Below are 18,727 nucleotides of genomic sequence, written 5' to 3'. Positions count from 1 at the left end.
ACTCCCACCAAGTTTCAGCCTTCTAAGAGTTTTAAAAGAAAAAAGTGAGGTAATCTGACATTAAGGATCTCTATGTACTAGAGACTGGGCTAAGAAATGAGGACACAACAATGAATAAAAATCTAGAGTATCTAATTTCAAAAACAGAGTGTAATGAAGGAAAGAGACAGGTGAAATATGTTTCAACACTATGATACAGATGTTAGCATAGTTTTAATGGAGCAGGAAAAGGTCTTTAATCTACTGGGAGCTTCCTTCTTTTCTAAAACACTGTCCTAATTCTTAATGTAGACTTCAAAGTCCTCCAGGTACTCTATATTACAACCTATGTTTTCCAGTATTACAAATATTGCCAGTCCACAGGGAACTTGTTCACACTTCCATGATTTCATATGTATCATTCCTATTGTCAAGAATATTCTTCCACCTCCTATCCATTAGTCCTTACTATTTGTCTTTACATACTCAAACTATGTAGCAACATAGTATGTACAGTGGTTCTCATGTGTTAGTTAGTGGTTCATAAGAATCACATTGGGAAGCTTGGTAGAAAGGCCAAGTCTTGGATCCTATACCCAAGAAATACAATTCAGCAAGGTCTGATATGGGACCTAGAAATCTTTTTACACAGTTACCAATATAATTTTGATGTCTGGTCTACGAAACGTGACTCTGAGAAACACTATTGTAATGGTTAAGGGCATGGGTTTTTTAGTCAAGCCTCATTTGAGTTTGAATCCTATCTTTTCCATTTATTAACTATGTTATCACGGGCAAATTTATTTTCCCACTAAGTCTCCCTTTCCTCCTCTATATGAGGATGACGGTAACATATCCAACTACGTATGTCTTAAGTGGGACAAGAAATACAAACAGGTAGCAGAGGGCCTGGGACAAGGTAATTATTCAATAAATATTACTGTTATTAGCATTATTAACAGCAATTTAGAAGTCAGCTTTCTAATCAAGGCCATCTGAATCTGGCTGGTTCTGTCTCTCCAAACACTTATATTAGATGCTCTGTTACAGAAATCCAAATTGCTCTCATTCACATCTAAGTAGTTCATGTTTTTCACGATAACTTGTGTAAAAGTAGAGCAGTGAGCCAAAGGCAGCACAAAGTCCCAAGATCATATTCATGACATACTGTCTATCACCAGGATTCTTGGCAAAACTGCAAACTAGGAGATTTGATTTTGGTGCTCTACCAATTTCTTTCACTTGTCCTCTCCTGCATCTCCCTCACATAAAAGTGACCCACTGCCTGTAAAGATGTTAAAAAGTCAGAAGTGATTAATTTTGGCCATAGCTCCCTAGCCACCAATTTCCCATAGATTTAGTGTATCCAATGATAAGATTTAAAGTTATATGTGTCTTCTGTGTTAACTCAAGATTTGATTACAGTGCTTTATATATGTGTAAACACACACATTGTTTTATATATAGAAAAACAATGTATGTATATACACAATATATAAATGTTGTCTTTTATTACTGTATGTTTTTCAGTATATACTCAATACATGTGACACGTTTTTAAAGCAAGTGCCTAGATGAGATCTTAGAAGTACCTGTATCATCTTCAATCATGAAGTTATATGGGATACATAAATGTATGAAAAGCTGATACTGGCTCCTTGGTACAGCTAGTAATTACTTTTTTTTTTTTTTTTTTTAGCTAATAATTACTCTTATGTAGCATTTACACAATGATTTTGGAGTAACAAATTATTTCCATTAAAATTATCAGTCCAGTCCATATACCTCAACGTCATAAAGGCCAAATACGAAAAACTCAGAGCTAACATATTCAATGGTGAAAAAGAGCAATTCCTCTAAAATCACAAAAAGGACAAAGATGTCCATTCTCACCATTTTTATTCAACATAGTACTAGAAGTCCTAGCTACAGCAATCAAATGAAAAAAAAAATTAGAGATACCTATTTTGGCAATGAAAACTGTCACTACATACAGATAACATGATACTACAGACAGAAAATCCTAAAGCTCCACCAAAAAACTATTAGAATAAATCAAGTCAATAAAGTTAAAAGATATAAAACTAATATCCAGAAATTGGTAGTGTTTTACTAACAATAAAGTAGCACAAAGAGAAATTAAGAAAACAACACCGTTTACAATTGCACCAAAAAGAAAAAATACCTAGGAATAAACCTAACCGAAGAAATGAAAGATCTGTTCTCTGAAAACTATAAAGAGGTGATGACAGAAATTGAAGATAACACAAACAAATGGAAAGATATTCCACATTGACGTATTGCAAGAATATTGTTAAAATGTCCACATTACCCAAAGCAATCTACAGATTCAACACAATCCCTATCAAAACAACAACAGCATTTTTCACATAACCAGAATAAATAATCCTAAAATTTGTATGGAACTATAAAAGACCCGGAATAGTCAAAGCAAACCTGAGAAAGAAGAACATAGCTTCAGGTATCACAATTCCAGATTTCAAGATACACTACAAAGCTGTAATACTCAAAACAGTTTGGTATTGGCACAAAAATAGACACACAGACCAATGAAACAGAACAGAGGGCCCAGAAATAAACCCACGCTTAATTGGTCAACTAATCTACAACAAAGCAGTAATGAATATGCAATGCAGGAAAAGACAGTCTCTTTGACAAAATGGTGCTGGGACAACAGGGCAGGGCAGCTACAGACCCTGCGAAGTCATCGTGGCCAGAGTAACATACTTGCCACGGACAGAGCCAAAATCACAACTTACTATACTGAATCAAATTAATCAAACTAAAGTGTCTGCCATATTACAGGTGTTCAGCGCCTATCTGCTGAATGACTGAATCAATATACGGTGAGTGGTTACCTTTATATACATCAACCAGACTAAAAAGAAATAAGTGCATTATTTTTTTAATTTTTATTATTTTTAAATGCATTTTTAAAACCTGAAACTAAAAACAAGTGAGTTTCCCATTAGAACTCAGTTAAAGCCTATCTAATTCCTACAGATCTCTACATGAATAACTCAAATTTCAATTACTTTAATTTTACTTCAGTGAATTAAAGACCAATCTTCCTTGCATGTGGTAGGTGAAATATTAAGTGTTTTAGTGAGGAATATGTAGCTTTAGGCAACTTAACAATATAATAAATCTAGCTCTGAACTCAGAAGTGCTGTTAACAAAAGAGGTGCACTAAAAGCAATAAAAATCAATTTTTATATATACAATCAAAGACAGAAAACACAACTTTTCCTCTATGCCAAACTCATAATGAAAAACTACTATTTCCAGAAGATTCACACCTACGAAGACCACTTGTATTGTACGGTATATATATTATACATATTTGTATTAGGTAAACATAAAAGTAGAGCTCACTTTGGTTTTAGCTATATTGAATACAATCTTTCTTGGAGTGTATTTTTTTTTACTCTCATTTACCTTATATAATTTTATGGTAAGCAGTTTTCCTATTTTAAACATAATAACCTAGGGAAAAACAAGCAACACGGTCAATGAAAATAACTGTAATAATAATTTGTATTTTGATGTTTGAATCACTGGAGGTCTGAACAGAAAAAAATGGAAGAGGGTGAAAATGCTTATTGAAGAAGATCAATAAAATGGGGTGCCTGGGTGGCTCAGTCGGTTAAGTGCCTGACTTTGGTTCCAGTCATGATCTCACAGTTCGTGGGTTCGTGGGTTCGTGCCCTGCGTTGGGCTCTGTGCTGACAGCTCGGAGCCTGAAGCCTGCTTTGGATCCTCTGACTCCCTCTCTCTGTGCCCCTCCTCTGCTCGCACGTGCTCTTTCTCTTTCTCTCGCTCAAAAATAAACATTAAAAAACTTTTTTAAAGATCTTAAATAACAGCAAGTAGAATATATAACTACTGATAGTCATGTGTTTCTATAAAGAGCAGAGATTTTCTTCTACTTGTTCAGGAAGTTCATAATAGAGATAGTTTAACCAAATCAAGAGTTGAAATCTGGTTGCCCAGAAAAGCCAGAGAAAATGATAACTCATTTGCTGAAACTAAGATTTAAAATATATCGAAATAAACGATATTAAGCGATAGCTGATCAGCATACTGACATAAGGTATGTACATCTACTAATCCAATGTTTTATGGGGAAAGGATCTACAGTCAAGCAATAAAGCTTTCAAGACAAATCAACTGTTTGTAGTTAATGTTGAGAAGATACTAAGTGCCTTGAATTAGTGTTTTTAGTAAATCAGTAAATTATATTTTTCGCCTGTCTCCATTCCCTAGATCAACTTCTGGATGTACAAAGATTTCTAAGTGTTCCTAGAATAGTTAAAAAAAATTTTTTTAATGAAAGAACTATTCCGGAGAAAAGATCTTCTTAGCTATGAAAAAGTGATGTTAAAAAAGTACTAGCAGGGGGCGCTTGGGTGGCTCAGTTGGTTAAGCATCCAACTCTTGGTCTCTGCTCTGGTCATGATCTCACAGTTCATGAGACCAAGCCCTACATTGTGCTCTGCACTCACATCAAGAAGCCTGCTTGGGATTCTCTCCTCTCTCTCTGCGTATGCATGTGTGCTCTCTTTCTCTCAAAATAAATACATATTTAAAAAATAAATAAATAAATCATAAAAAGCCTTCTCTGCTCCCACCATCACCATGACACCGCTATCACCACTTGCACCATCACAAGGACTCCCAATTGGCACAACACAAGTAGACGTAGATGTTGGAACTGCATCTCTATTGTCCTCTGTCATTTATAAAATACTCTCACATACACTGTATCGCTTAGGCCTCATGAATGAATGTGTATGTTAATTTCCTATTAGGTTACTTCAGTAAGCAAGTATTATTAGATGATACAGCAGATGACAGAACTTAAGTACATAATGGAGCTAGGATAATTACATGGCTCTCCTGGTATCTAGTTAAGGGACTTTCCCCCTAGAGTATTACAAACTTCAAGTATTCAAATACGTTCACTTGGTTACCTATGGTTATCTTGGTAGATGTTACCGGACCTGGGAAAAAATAATTTGTTACATACTTATAATAACAATATATGTCATTAAAAAAAATTTTTTTTTCAACGTTTATTTATTTATTTGGGACAGAGACAGAGCATGAACGGGGGAGGGGCAGAGAGAGAGGAAGACACAGAATCGGAAACAGGCTCCAGGCTCTGAGCCATCAGCCCAGAGCCTGACGTGGGGCTCGAACTCACTGACCGCGAGATCGTGACCTGGCTGAAGTCGGACGCTTAACCGACTGCGCCACCCAGGCGCCCCGTATATATGTCATCTTAGAACACAGTGGTCACCAGCTCAAGTGTATAGTACATGATTAGCAGATTCAAAGTCAGTATAGACAGATACAAGGAGTACGTGCAAGGATCAACAAAATGCTGCACTCACAGATGGAGAGACAAATGCGCAGAAAAAAGAACGGAACTACGTGACACTACCCTAGCCAGTTGCAGTATGCTAAAATATAATAGGCGCTAGAACACTGGAACTGACAAGCTACATAACATATCAATTATACAATATGTGTAGCCTGACAGAACTTAGAGAAGAGTAAAAAGTATTCATTTTGCTGACTACCAATTCAAGAACACAAACACTGACAGGGAGATTATAATTGGTAAACAAGACATATATTCCAGCAATGGGATATACTTGTCACAGCCTCCCGTCTAGTTGGACTTTCTCCAAAAGATCTACACTCTAAACTGTCTTCTGAACTTAAACCGCAGAGCTATCTCATAATTTTCCCCACGAAAATATACTTATTTTCACCAATAGTAAAATCTTTGCCTACTCACTATGAAAAAATCTTCAAACCCAGAAACAAAGTACAAATGACAGCCCCCCTATAATCCCACTCCTCAGACGTACAACTGGACAGCTCAATTCATATTTTCCAAACTCTTCCCTGTCTATGAAAATATGCATTTATAATGAAATATAAACACTGTTTGTATATCTTTGTCATATAAATACGCCATTATCAGTATAAACCATGTATTATATAAATTGCTTCAAATAGTGAACAGTATTAAATAGTAATGATTTGAAAACCTAAATGCAATACCACACTCAGTATTTTTCAATTTATTTTTCTCATAACAATTTATCATTTAACTTTATTGATTCTCTAATTCCAAGGGCAATTCTTTCACAGTTGCATTTTATTCAGAAAAAGAAATTTCATTTACTACATGATACAAATAGAATAAACCATTTTTTTAAGACTCTAGACTTATTTTCACTTATAATCCGCCCCCAAGCTTCATTACACAAAAGGACTATTTTGACTATTTAACATATAGTTCTAATTGTATCTGACATAAAACTAGTATTCAAGTGAAAAAATCTGACAAAGATTTAATCTGTCATATGTCTAGAAAGCAATCTGTAACAAAAGCTTGAATGTTTGGCCCAAAAATTTCATTTCTAGTCATTTATCTTCAAGAAATAATTAAAAACATGTTCAAAGACTTAGTTTCAAGGACATTCATGGTAATGTTGTCTATAATAGTGGAAAAGATCTAAATGCCCATTCGCAAATTGGTTAAATATTGGTTAAATACATTACGCTTGACGGATTACTATACAGTGACCGAAAATAATTTTATAGAAGTATATTTACTGACCTATAAACATTTTCTTGAGATATGGGGGTGGGGGGGGTTGGGTGGGTGGGTGTGTGTACAAAAGTATACTTATATTTCTTAGGAAGTTAAATATACACCTATCATTTGATCCAACCACTTCATTCCCAAGTATTCAACCAAAAGAAAAGTATACATCTACACACAGATTTGTAGATTAATGATTAAAGCAATTTTATTTGTAATAGCCAGAAACTGGAAACAAACTAAATATCCATCAACAGGTGAATGAGTAAATATATTGTTATCCAAACAAGGGAATACAACTAAGCTTCAAAAGGAACTACTGATACATGCAACCCTACAGATGAATCTCAAAATTATACCGAGTAAAAGTAACCAGACAAAAATGAGAGTACATACTATACGTAGAATTCATTTATATACAATTCTAGAATTCTAGAAGCTAATCTACAGTGACAGACAGCAAGTCAGTGTTTGCCTGGGGTGAGGGGATGAAGAGGTACAGGTGAGAGGGAAGGACTACAAAGGGATATAAGGAAACTTACTGTATGTCAACTGTACCTCAATAAAGCTGTCAAGTAACACACACAAACTAAACTTATGCTATCATACCACCGCTTTGTTTGAAATATAAGACCAAATGCAGAAGTCCCTACAACACAAACATGCAGTTTAATGAATTACTTTTATCACGCAGAGAACTACCACTAAGATCAAGAAATGCAAGTGTCACCGCCACTCTCCCCTTGCTCATCACGGCCCCCTCTCTCCTTTCAGAGGCAACCCTATCCTGACTTTTATGGTAATCACTTCTTCTTCTACTTTTTCTCCTTTTTAAAAAAGTTTTATTTATTTATTGTGAGAGCATGCTTGTGAGCAGGGGAGGGGCAGAGAGAGACAGGTAAGAGAGAGAATCCCAAGCAGCATCCACACTGTCAGTGCAGAGCCCAGGATGGGGCATGATCCTATGAACTGGGAGATCATGACCTGAGCCCAAATGAAGAGTCAGACGCTTAACCAACTGAGCCATCCAGGTGCCCCTTCTTTTTCTTTTTTAAAAGAACAATTGTACTAAGTATGAATCCCCAAGCAATATAGCTTACTTTTTACATATTTGGGGGTTTTTAATGAACAGAATGTGTTCTTTTGTGTTTTCCTCAGCAACATGGTTTTAAGAGTCATTCATAAAGCGTAGTACATTAGTCTTTGCTGAAGAATATTCTATTGTACGAATATACCACCATGTATTTGTCCATTCTGCTGGTGGACATTTTGATATTTCTGCTTTAGGACTAATAACAACAATACTGCTGTGAATATTCTTTTAGGTGTGCCCTGGTATATGTACATGAAATATAGTGAAATTTTTAGGTCCAGGGTATATTTATTTTTGAATTTATTTATTAATTTACACACTACCAACAGTATATGAGAGGTCCTGTAGCTCCATATCCATGCATTCCCTTTACAGCCCTTATTGCTACCTGAGAATTTGTTACTTTTACTTGTTTACTATCCCTCTTCTCCCACCATAGACTGTAGCCTGCATCAGAGCAGGCACTTGGCCTGTCTTGTCCACTGCTCTCCTCCCAGCATATACAACAGTGACTGGAACAGTGCCTGACACAACAGCAGCTGAACAAGTATTTGCTGAACTACCAAACAAATAAATGAAAACTCCAGCCCATTAGTGTCTTTGGCCAGAGTGAAGCAGAAGGACGAAGGGCTTCGCTCAGTGACTCCAAAAATGCTTAGATATTATGTAATAAAAAATGGACGTACAATTACTTAAAAATCATGAGTCAGCCACAGAAAACTATGTACATATAACAAAGAATAAAAGTGGAAAGAAACAAATTAAAACTTAGGAATATTTGTCTTGGGGCACTAAAAAGTCTTTTTCTCCCTTCTCCTCACCTTCACCCCTACCTTTTACAGATTTTCCAAAATTTCTTCAATCAGTACTGTCGTAAAAAAAGGTAAACTTAAAAATACACAATACCAATGAAAAAGAAGGAACTACTGATGCATATGATAACGTGGAAGAATCTCCTAGACATAAGGCAGAGTAAAAAGAAGTGGACACAGAGCACTACTCTATGTGAAATTCAAAAACAGGCAAAGCTAACCTATGGTGACAGAAATAAGACTCACGGTTATTCTTGTGGGCATACTGACTGGGAGGAAATTCTAGAGTGATGGAAAGGTTTTTTATCTTATCTTAGGAGGTAGCTACCTTAGAGGATATATATGCAGAAAATGTATCCAGCTATAAACTTAAGATGTATGCACTTTTTGTACATAAATTACACTTTTAAAAAGAGGAAACCATGTAAGTGAAGAATGACTAGATAGGAACAAAAAAGGAAAACAGGTTTTGTGAATTTCTGATGTTTTGTAACCATGCTATTCGTATTCCAATTAAAATAAACAAGAGAGATTCAGAAAGCTTTTAAGTGTGCTAGTCACTAAAGCAGAGTTGGATTTGTAAGTCAAATTCCTCATACCACATAGAAAAGCAAACCCTCACTGATAGTTTCTGAGTCTTTTTGCTGTCCTCTTCAGATTCCTCCACATTCTTCAGCATGAGACATATTGTACACTTAGGATATAAGTTTGGAAATAAACTAAGAGGTGAACATGTAGCAGAGCTTTTCTCATTCCAAACAAATGTGAATTTTCTGAAATCAGTGATGATAATAACTGCTCTCAGCAAGGGAAATGCTGACAGCAGTCACTTCAAGTATGAGAAATATGCCATGTGGCCAATATGTTAGGAAAAATGTTTCCCTCTTCTTCAGTTCCTTTTGGGAAAATAGTATTTCCTATATCTGTTAGAAACCGCGGCAGACATAATATGTCTTAGATATATGCCTTACTATAATGCGGACAGGTTTTTTTTGGGGGGGGGGGCGGGGGTTTACAAAGTACTTGTCTACTTTTTGTCAATCAGTAAAATCAGTATTCAAAAATTACTAGTCCATTATCATAAAGTTGTTACTGAAAAATAAAATCTATTCACACATTGTAATGACTGCCTGATCACTCTACATTTTAAAATATAACACACCTTAGAAACAAGGCAAGTCGTATTCACTCAACTACTGACTGCCTGTTAATGTGGCAGACACTTTACTGGGTGATGAGGATATAGAAATTGAGTGAGATACAGACTCTGCCCTTGAGAAAAGCAAAGTGGAGGAGGAAAAAGATACATGAGCTGATAATGGTACTTTACAAGAGACAAAACCATGAGAATGTGGATGAATTAGCTTTAGATTAAATTGGCAACTGTACACAGGCTAGACGGATAAGGGAGATACCGGAGGCAAGAGAGCACTGGGAATGCTACTCAGGAGCTAAAAGTGAATTAAGGAGGAACTAAAGGAAATATAATGAGCAGAAATGAGAAATGTTTCAAAGAAAAAATGTGTAAGACTAGGCAACTAACTAGATATAAACATGAAGGAAGAGTCAAAGATACTCAGCGGTGATAAGCATGTCAAACTAGTGACAGAACTCTGGACACAAGAAGAGCTTATTTAGAAGAAGAGAAGGTAATGTGCTCAGCTTTGTAATTTATTTTCCAGATATCAAGGCAGAAGTAAGAACCTGGAGTTCAGGCAATGTAAAGGCTCAGGTCAAAGATTTGAGCATCATCTCAGGCAGTAAAGCTTTTGGAATACAGGTGCTCAGAGTGGGAGAATGCACAGAACTCTTTCTCTCAGGGGACAGGAAAATAGAGAGAGACAGAGAGAGAGAGAGAGAAGTTGAGAGAGAGAAAAGTCGAGAGAGAGAGAAGTCTTAAAAGCAGGAACAGATACCTGTCACAGAATAGAACTTCTAAGAAAAAGAGAGTGCTTGCTAAGTGCCAAGTTCCTGCAGGGAAGATAAAGAATGAGGGCTAAGAAGTAGAAGATCTGGCCACTAGATCACTGGTGACCTTTACCAGATGCTATATTGCCTGTGAGTTTGTAACTTTACACTCTGCAAATATTATCTCTGCTTGTTAATGATTGCTTATTTTTTTCTGACCTTCTACAGAATTTTTCTTATACTTTCTAATAGCACTTACCACACACCATATTAAACCATAGTTGTATCTTTAATTCTCCCTTTAGGGAGTACCCTCCCCCTTAAATACCTAGAAAGAAACCCAATAATTATCTCTTGAATTAAGAGCCAAACAAATGGCCTACAATGAGATAAAGCAAAAAGAAAATGTTATACTACTTCACGTTTACCAACAGTAAAGCTAGACTTAATTAAAAAAAAAAAAAAACAAATCACCCTGATATTTCATGAAAAGCAAATCTCCTACAAAATGGTTGCACATAGGGTCAAAAAAGATCATTCTGCCTATTTCAAGATGGTAGACTGAGAACTGGCTAGTTTTCCCTTCCTACATTAATCCTGGAAAAGACAAAGTTAATTAGTGGTCACACAAGACAAAAGGAATTGAAAAGCTAGAACCTCGGAATAATTCTGTGATGTACAACAGACTAAATCAAATTAAAGAGGACAGTCGGAGACAATCAACATGGATCTTAAGGAAGAACAGAAACACAAAAAAGGGCAAAAGAGCTACCAGTGTTTCATGCTCCAAGGTGGAATACAGAAAAAGAAAAGGACCGAGAGAAAATCAACAGTGTTACTAGGTGGACTACCACAGCAGGGACAGCCAAGTTAAATCAGCCCGGATTTACCCCATGCACAACACCCCTGGCAGTGAAACAGGCCGTATGATCCCAGGAGGGAGTAATGTGTACAAGATCTTAAAGAGACAGGGTAGTGTCCTGGGTGGCTGGTGACACCTAGAAAGAAGGGAAGCATCCATTCCCAGACCAGCCAGCAGGATATCTAGCTCAGAAATATTTTCTACATGCTCCTTTATTTTCACTGAAGGTCAAGGAGAACTCCAATGGCAGGTGGCTCTTAGTCCTCTTCCCAGGTAGGGTGTAATGACAGAGGCAGGAAAAAGTCTAACAAGGAATTTCATTCATAAAGACACATATCCAATCACAGAATGAGCAAACTCCTGAGGAATGTAAATCTCATTTAAGACAGAATACAGGCTCAACAAATGAAGAACACACCCAAAGAAAAGAGTTAAAATACAATCATAATAGGATTTTAAAATAAGTATGTTGACTCCCACTTCTATCCATAATGTAGTTAACAAGAACGAGATGTACCCTTCAGTTAAATTTTTTTAAATTAGTTTTTCTTTATTTTTGAGAGGCAGAGACAGAGCGCGTGTGGGGGGAGGGGCAGAGAGAGAGGGAGACACAGCATCTGAAGCAGGCTCCAGGCTCTGAGCTGTCAGCACAGAGCCCAACGCAGGGCCCGAACTCACGAACTGTGAGATCATGACCTGAGCTGAAGTCGGACAGTCAACTGACTGAGCCACCCAGGCGCCCCTACCCTTCATTTAAAACAACCAAAAAACTGGTCAACAAAATAGTTCAGACACTGGACAACAGGCAACATAGGACTGTGATCCTTGAGTGAGGGGAAACTAATGAGGTGAGGCCTACAATCTCCTGGCGTTCTGTCTGGAGACACATTTTGGACTTCACAGCAGGGACAGAGAGAGACCATGCAGAGTATGGCTATCTTGAATAGAGGAGAAGGTACTGGAAGACAGATTTCTGAGATGTGGGGCAAAGTTCTGGAGAGAGGGAGCTACGCAGGAAGAAAAGTTTACAGATCTGCGTGCCATTGAATCTTTTGTAAATACTAAGACATGTACACAGGATGAAAACCTATACCGTTGGGCAAAGAATGCGTGGAGTGCTGTGAGCTAAAGGGGTTCCAGAGCTCAGAACAGGCTGATAATTACTCAAATCTCCACTAGCCAAAGTGGAAAGTTCTCATTGATCATTCAAGGCATTCAGTAGAGATCTTAGAAGGATCACACCTCAGCCGTGAGGCTAACCTATCCCTAGTGTTAAAGGTTATATTCTCACACTAACCCTAACAATACTTGAAAGGATCAAATACCTAACTGTAAGTAACTTAACAGTCTACTAAAGCTCAACACTCTTGAAAGAAAAACAAAATCCAGACTTGACAAGGTAAAGTTCACAGTGTTCAGCATCCAAACAAAAAAAAAAGTATTAGGCATACCAAGAAGCAGGAAAATGTAACCTTTTAAACAGGAGAGAAACAGACAATAGAAACAGATTGAGAAGCAACGGAATTAGCAGAGAATAACATAAAAGTTATTATGCTTATGTTCAAGTATTTAAAAAAGAACATGGTGATGAGAAGAAAGTATCGAGATAAATGTGTATGTTCAATATCTTCCCAGAAATAAAGGAATACATCACATTTAAGAAAAATAGGAAATGGGAGAAAGAACTGATTAGAGAACATAAAAACCAAAAAATCTGTTGAAATACAAACCTCATTTGACTTGAAGAGCCTGAAGCCTCGGCAATGGAAAACACTTTGAATCAACATGATTCACCCAGCAGAATCCACCAAGAATTTTGGACCTGATGGTACAAGGAACTCTGAAAGTTGGTGTTTCCTGAAGCTAAAATAAGGGTGATCAGGTGAAGGTGTTTTAAGAAGCAATTCAATCCTCAGATCTCTCACCTCTCATTCTATGTAACTGGAGGAGGGCCCTGACTTCTATTCCAATAGAAACCTAGAGGCTTAGTCTCTTGATGAGGCTTGATTTCAGTTTCTCTCTAGAAATACAGGGTTTCTTAACTTAGGGACCAGGCACTGTTGAGGACAGGGATACCCCACTGAAAACCGGGGGACTGAGTCAACATATGCGTATTAGATACCGACATGCCTCAGCCTTCCTTAGCTCTGAAGCCAAAAATATGGCACTCTGGCCCCTTTAATTTCTGGGTAGACAACTGGAAGAATACTCTCTCAAAACTCTATCTAGTCAAGAATAAAGGTACAAAAATTGACAATCTCCAGTAAAAAAAAACACAGCCAGGTCACTCCTATAGTAACACTCGCAGCTGACATTCTACCCACTGGCTTAGTTTCCAGACATCTCCTTAGCTCCTCACTCTTAACTACGAATTCACAACCAAATTATGTCTGGAAGCCATCTACAAAAACCTCCTAACATAAAACATACAGCTCAAAGCATCCATAACAGAAAAAAAAAAAAAAATCAACTTGGAAGAAAAAGAAGACTATATAAAGAAAATATAATGAAGTTATTGTTCTCAGCTAAGACATTGTAGAAACATCAAGAAATAGGTGTTGGTAAAAGTTTTTTAAATGTTTATTTATTTTTGAGAGTGAGAGACAGACAGACAGACAGAGTGCCAGCAGGGGAGGGGCAGACAGAAAGGGAGACATACAATCCAAAGCAGGCTCCAGGCTCTGAGTTGTCAGCACAGAGCCCAAAGCAGGGCTCGAACTCATGAACCACATCGTGACCTGAGCTGAAGTTGGATCCTTAACCAAATGAGCCACCCAGGCATCCCGAAATAGGTGTTATGTTAAAAGGAACAAGCAGAGAACAAAATAAACTCCCAGATATTAAAAATATGATAGCAAAAGAAAAGCTGGAATAAAAAGTTTATGAAATCTCCCAGAAAGCAGAGCAAAAATATAAAGACATGGAAAAGAAGAGGAGGAAAAAAAAAAAATTACAGGGCCAGGCCAGGAGAGGCAATATCTGAATAACAGGCATTCATGACAAAGAAGACAAAATTAGAGAGGGGAACATCAGCTAAGTAATTCAAGGCAATTTCCTGGAACCCAAGGGTATGAGTTTCCAGATTAAAAGGGCCCACCAATAATAGCCCAGCAGCATGCAGCAAAAGCAGACCCACACCAAGGCTCTGTGTGAAATTTCACTGTGAAATTTCAGAACCCTGGGGACAAAGAGAAGATCTTACAAGCTCGGAGACAGAAAACAATAATTTACAACAAAGGATCAGGATTCAGATCACTTGAAGCTTTTCAAAAGCAATCCTGGAAACTACAAGACAATGGCATAATGTCTTCGTTATTCTGAGGGGAAATTATTTCCAACTTAAAATCCTATTCCAAGATAAACTATTAAGTATTTTGGAGACATGCTAGATCTCAAGACATATAGGCCTCAAGAAATTTACTCCAATACATCCTTTTTTTTGCAGGTTTCTGCTCACACATGTATCACAGAGGCTTTCTCTGACCATCTTTTAAAAAAAGAACTCATCTTCACCCCCATCCTGGCTTCCCTATCTTCCTCACCTTCTCTAAAACACTGACATAGTACATTTTGTTTTAATCTCCCCAACCTGAAACACTTTTACTAAGTATCAACTCCAAGAAGGGTAGACAATGGAGTAATAGCACAGACTATCTACTCATGTATGAAGATAAAATGCAAGCATTTTCAGAAATACAAGGTCTCAGAGGTCTCACTCAGAGACTTCTTACTGCAAGCAGAAAAGAATATTGTCCAAAATGGGAAAAAAAAAAAAAGCCATTCCCTATGTGGACTATAATTTTCCCATTTTATTCTAAGTAGGAAATCTTTCTTACCACTTTAATTAGCAGATAAAATCTACCTCTGGTTCTCCCCTTTCACAAACAAAGAAATAGCTTTCTCTGAATTAATTCGACCTTATTGAAATTCCTTAATAGAATGATTCTCTTAATAGAAATTCATCCTAAAAGAAACAGAAAACACAGACTGCCAAAAGCCTCACATTAATAGAATTCAGCTGGGTATGGTTATGGCCAAGATCAGAATAGCTGATGCTTCTCTCTCTCCCATCACTGTAGCCTAGCTGCAGCTGCCAGACATGGGAGAAGCTCGCTGCTCGCAGCACAGAATGTCAGCTTTGAACCATAACTAAAGGCAGGCTGCCAATAATCAGCAGGAGATAGCTGAAATTAAAATAGAAGTTAAGAGGAAAACTGGACTGCTTTTCAGAAACTTGTCTATTCAATTAAGGCCTGTTATGCTTATATTTCCAAACATACGAAGCCTAAAAACAATTTATTTAATCATCTCTGACAAATCCATTTCATTCATCACATGTCCAGAAACTAAACTTTGTTTCCTGAGATTTACAGACAGCAGTTTTTCAGACCTGGAAAATCGACTGTGAACTCTTGTTGTGCAGCGGCCAAGTCACTTCTTTCTTTCTTTTAAATCCCCGGCACTATTCACAGTATCAAGCACACAGTACTTAATAAACTCGAACAGTGCCCTCATTTTCAGAAAACATCGAGGTTTAGAAATGCTATATGGTTTGCTCCAGGATGTTTACACTAAAAGTTAGATCAAGGACTAGCAAACAGACCTCACTCTGGACTTTTTTCTTTTAACGTCTGAACCAATTTAAACAGAGGTTGAGGGGGAGAGCAATGACAACTTGTTGAATCATGAATCATGCTGGCTCTGTCATGCAGTTGCTAGTCTCCCTCAGAAGTGAGCTAGAAACGCGTACAAATAATCACTTAGACCTGACCTCCTTAAAGGTATCTATGCTATATGTGTCTAATAAAAAATTCAAAAAGAAAGATCCTAAATTTTATGCCCAAGGACAGCTTAATTTTACCGGCACGATTCAATGTTTCTATACCCCTTCTGAAGTATACACCGATTTACCTCTTTCTGCATTGACATCTACCATCCCCACACATGTGAAAGCAACAGTCACCTGTACATCTACACAGATTATGTTCACCTAGTGGAGCTCATAAAGCAGGTCACAGGATGGGACTGGAAAGGTAGACAGGGGCTGCATCACCATATCTATTTTATGCTAACTTTTGATTTCATACTGAAGGCAATGGGGAACCACAGGAATATTTTAAGCAGAAAACTACAAGGATCAAATCTGCATTTTAAAAAGACCATTCTGACAGCAACACGGAAGATGGATGAAAAGAAAGACAAATCTTGAGGCAAAGAGACCTGAGGCTGCTCAAGTAATTCAAGTGAATTCAAGTAATTCAATTTCTCAAGCGAGAAATTATGAGAAATTATCCAAACTTAAGCAATAATAGAAGACACTGGAGAAGTGGTGACAGATTTAGGCAGTTCTGCAACTGGGACCCAGGCTAATAATTTTAAACTTAAGAGTCATACTAACGTTATCAAGTGGGTAAAACCTTCAAAGTATATTTAAACTCATAAAGAAAGGCAAATGAACAACTTTTCTAAAATTGCCTTCATGCTGTTAAGATAGTGACAGAAAGCCACAAAAATCGTCCCTTAGGTTCTCTGAGTAACCAAGTGTCTAAAGGTATTATGCCTAAAACAAAGCTCCTATTCAGTCACCACAGCCAGCATCCTAGTATGTTACCATTGAAAGGGCAAGACAGGAAATGAATCAATAAACCTCAGGCACATGCTTGGCCTGGAAAGACACAGCAAGTGTATCAAGGAGCAGAAATCTGAAAACAAAGGCCCTGGGTAATTTAATTACCAGGCCGGAATCTGCTGACTACCGGTTTAATTGTTTGAACAGTGCCCAAATTGTCTGACAAGGTGACCACCCTATGATTTTTGCACCGTTTACTGCATGTGACCACCCAGACAAATATGAGAAATAGTTCTAAAGAACGCAGGAATCTTGAATAACTTTCATTAATCACACCTATGATTCCGAAGGAAAAATTTTTAAAGAGTCAAATCTTTTTATAAATAACTCAAGGCTCTTTTTAGTAAATTCAATTACCACTACATCCTCCATGCTGTCAGGTCAAGAAAAATCGTATCCTTCAGAGATGAGCACAACTGCTATAGAAGAACTGGGTAACAAAAATTACTCAGAACAAATTTATATGCTCTTATTTACCATTATAAATAACTCTGAAAATGTTATTTTAGGGAGGTGTGGGAGTTGGAATAGAGAATGTGACTGCAGGGTGGTAACTAGAGGAAGCCAATTTTCTCCCTTGATTCTGTTAGTATTTCCTCATTCATGTTTATCTCCTGAAGAGTAAACCAACAGAAAACTCCTTTCAGAAACTGAACAAAGAAGCACCTCTGACTGCCTAACCTGGCAGTGTGCTTCTACTGCCTTCACCGAATAAATAAGGTGTGTAAGGCCAAAGTAGACTGTTACATTCAACGTTCATTCAACAGGTATTTAAGTTTATGTGGTGTCGAATCTTCAGCTCCGAAACTAGTAGAGATAAAAAGATACACACACTTTAAATAATAATGAAAGGTAATATATAAATTCTAAAATGAGCTATACAGGAGAAAGAACTATAATGGTCTCATAAGAGAAAATCAATGTAGACAAAATTAACTGAGAAAGACTTTATTGAAGATGTGGAACTTTAGCTAGGCCTTTATAAAAGGCAAAATCTGAATATGTAAAGAACAAAGGGCTTTCTAAGGCTCCAGATCCACATGAACGTACATTTGGAAATTTACACATTTCTGTTTGGAGAACCACTATGGAAATCAGCCATATAGATTTTTTGGTCAAATAGGTTAGATTTGGTAAGAAGGCCACTGGATGGTTTCCAAAGTACTGGAGATGGGGGCTCAAAGGCTTCCAATTTTCATGAAAGATAAAAAAGAACAGTTATATCCACTAAAGCGGACAAAACCATTTCATGCTTTGCCTGGTTTTTGAGTTTTAATGACAACGTTACATTTAATGGGATCTATCATAATTCAATTCAATCAACTGACACGCTTAAGGGGATAAAGGGAGGGCAGAGAATCCTTAAGGCAGAAGGAACAGTAACATGCCAAGTCACTAGGACAGAAGAAGCTTAAGTTCAAAGAACTTTAAGACACACAACCAGTTAGTGCAGAGGAGTTGATAGAAGCTCTAGCTCTGAACTCAGATTTCGGCTTCGAGCTCTGGTTATGCCACTTTTCTTGCTTGCTCTGTGAGGTAGGCAAACTGCTCAACTGTCTCCTGTACTGTAAAACAGAGATATTAACAGTCCCTATCTTATAAGGTTTTCAGAGGACGAAATGATGATAGAATGTGTATGGACTTAGCACAATGTCTAGCACATGTAAGTGTTCAAGAAATGATAATCTTTACGATTTTTAAAGCCAGGGTGTGTGGAGTGTAATCACGCTTGCTGGCCTTGATAAGAATCCTGGGCTTTATTCCAACAACAATGGAAGTCCTGCAAAGTTTTAACAGTTTT

The 18,727-nt window shown here is 37.3% G+C and overlaps 1 protein-coding gene across 2 annotated transcripts in view; it reads right to left on the bottom strand.

Moving 5' to 3' along the window:
- Positions 1 to 18,727, bottom strand: part of SIK2 (salt inducible kinase 2) — a 119,113-nt gene that overhangs the window by 68,290 nt on the left and 32,096 nt on the right. The window lies entirely within an intron of this gene.

Source organism: Herpailurus yagouaroundi, unplaced genomic scaffold, assembly GCF_014898765.1.
Source record: "Herpailurus yagouaroundi ecotype Mexico unplaced genomic scaffold, PumYag 161, whole genome shotgun sequence".
NCBI classification, from domain to species: domain Eukaryota; kingdom Metazoa; phylum Chordata; class Mammalia; order Carnivora; family Felidae; genus Herpailurus; species Herpailurus yagouaroundi.
Note: the sequence above shows the minus strand (reverse complement) of the source record. Positions and strands in the feature narration are given on the sequence as shown.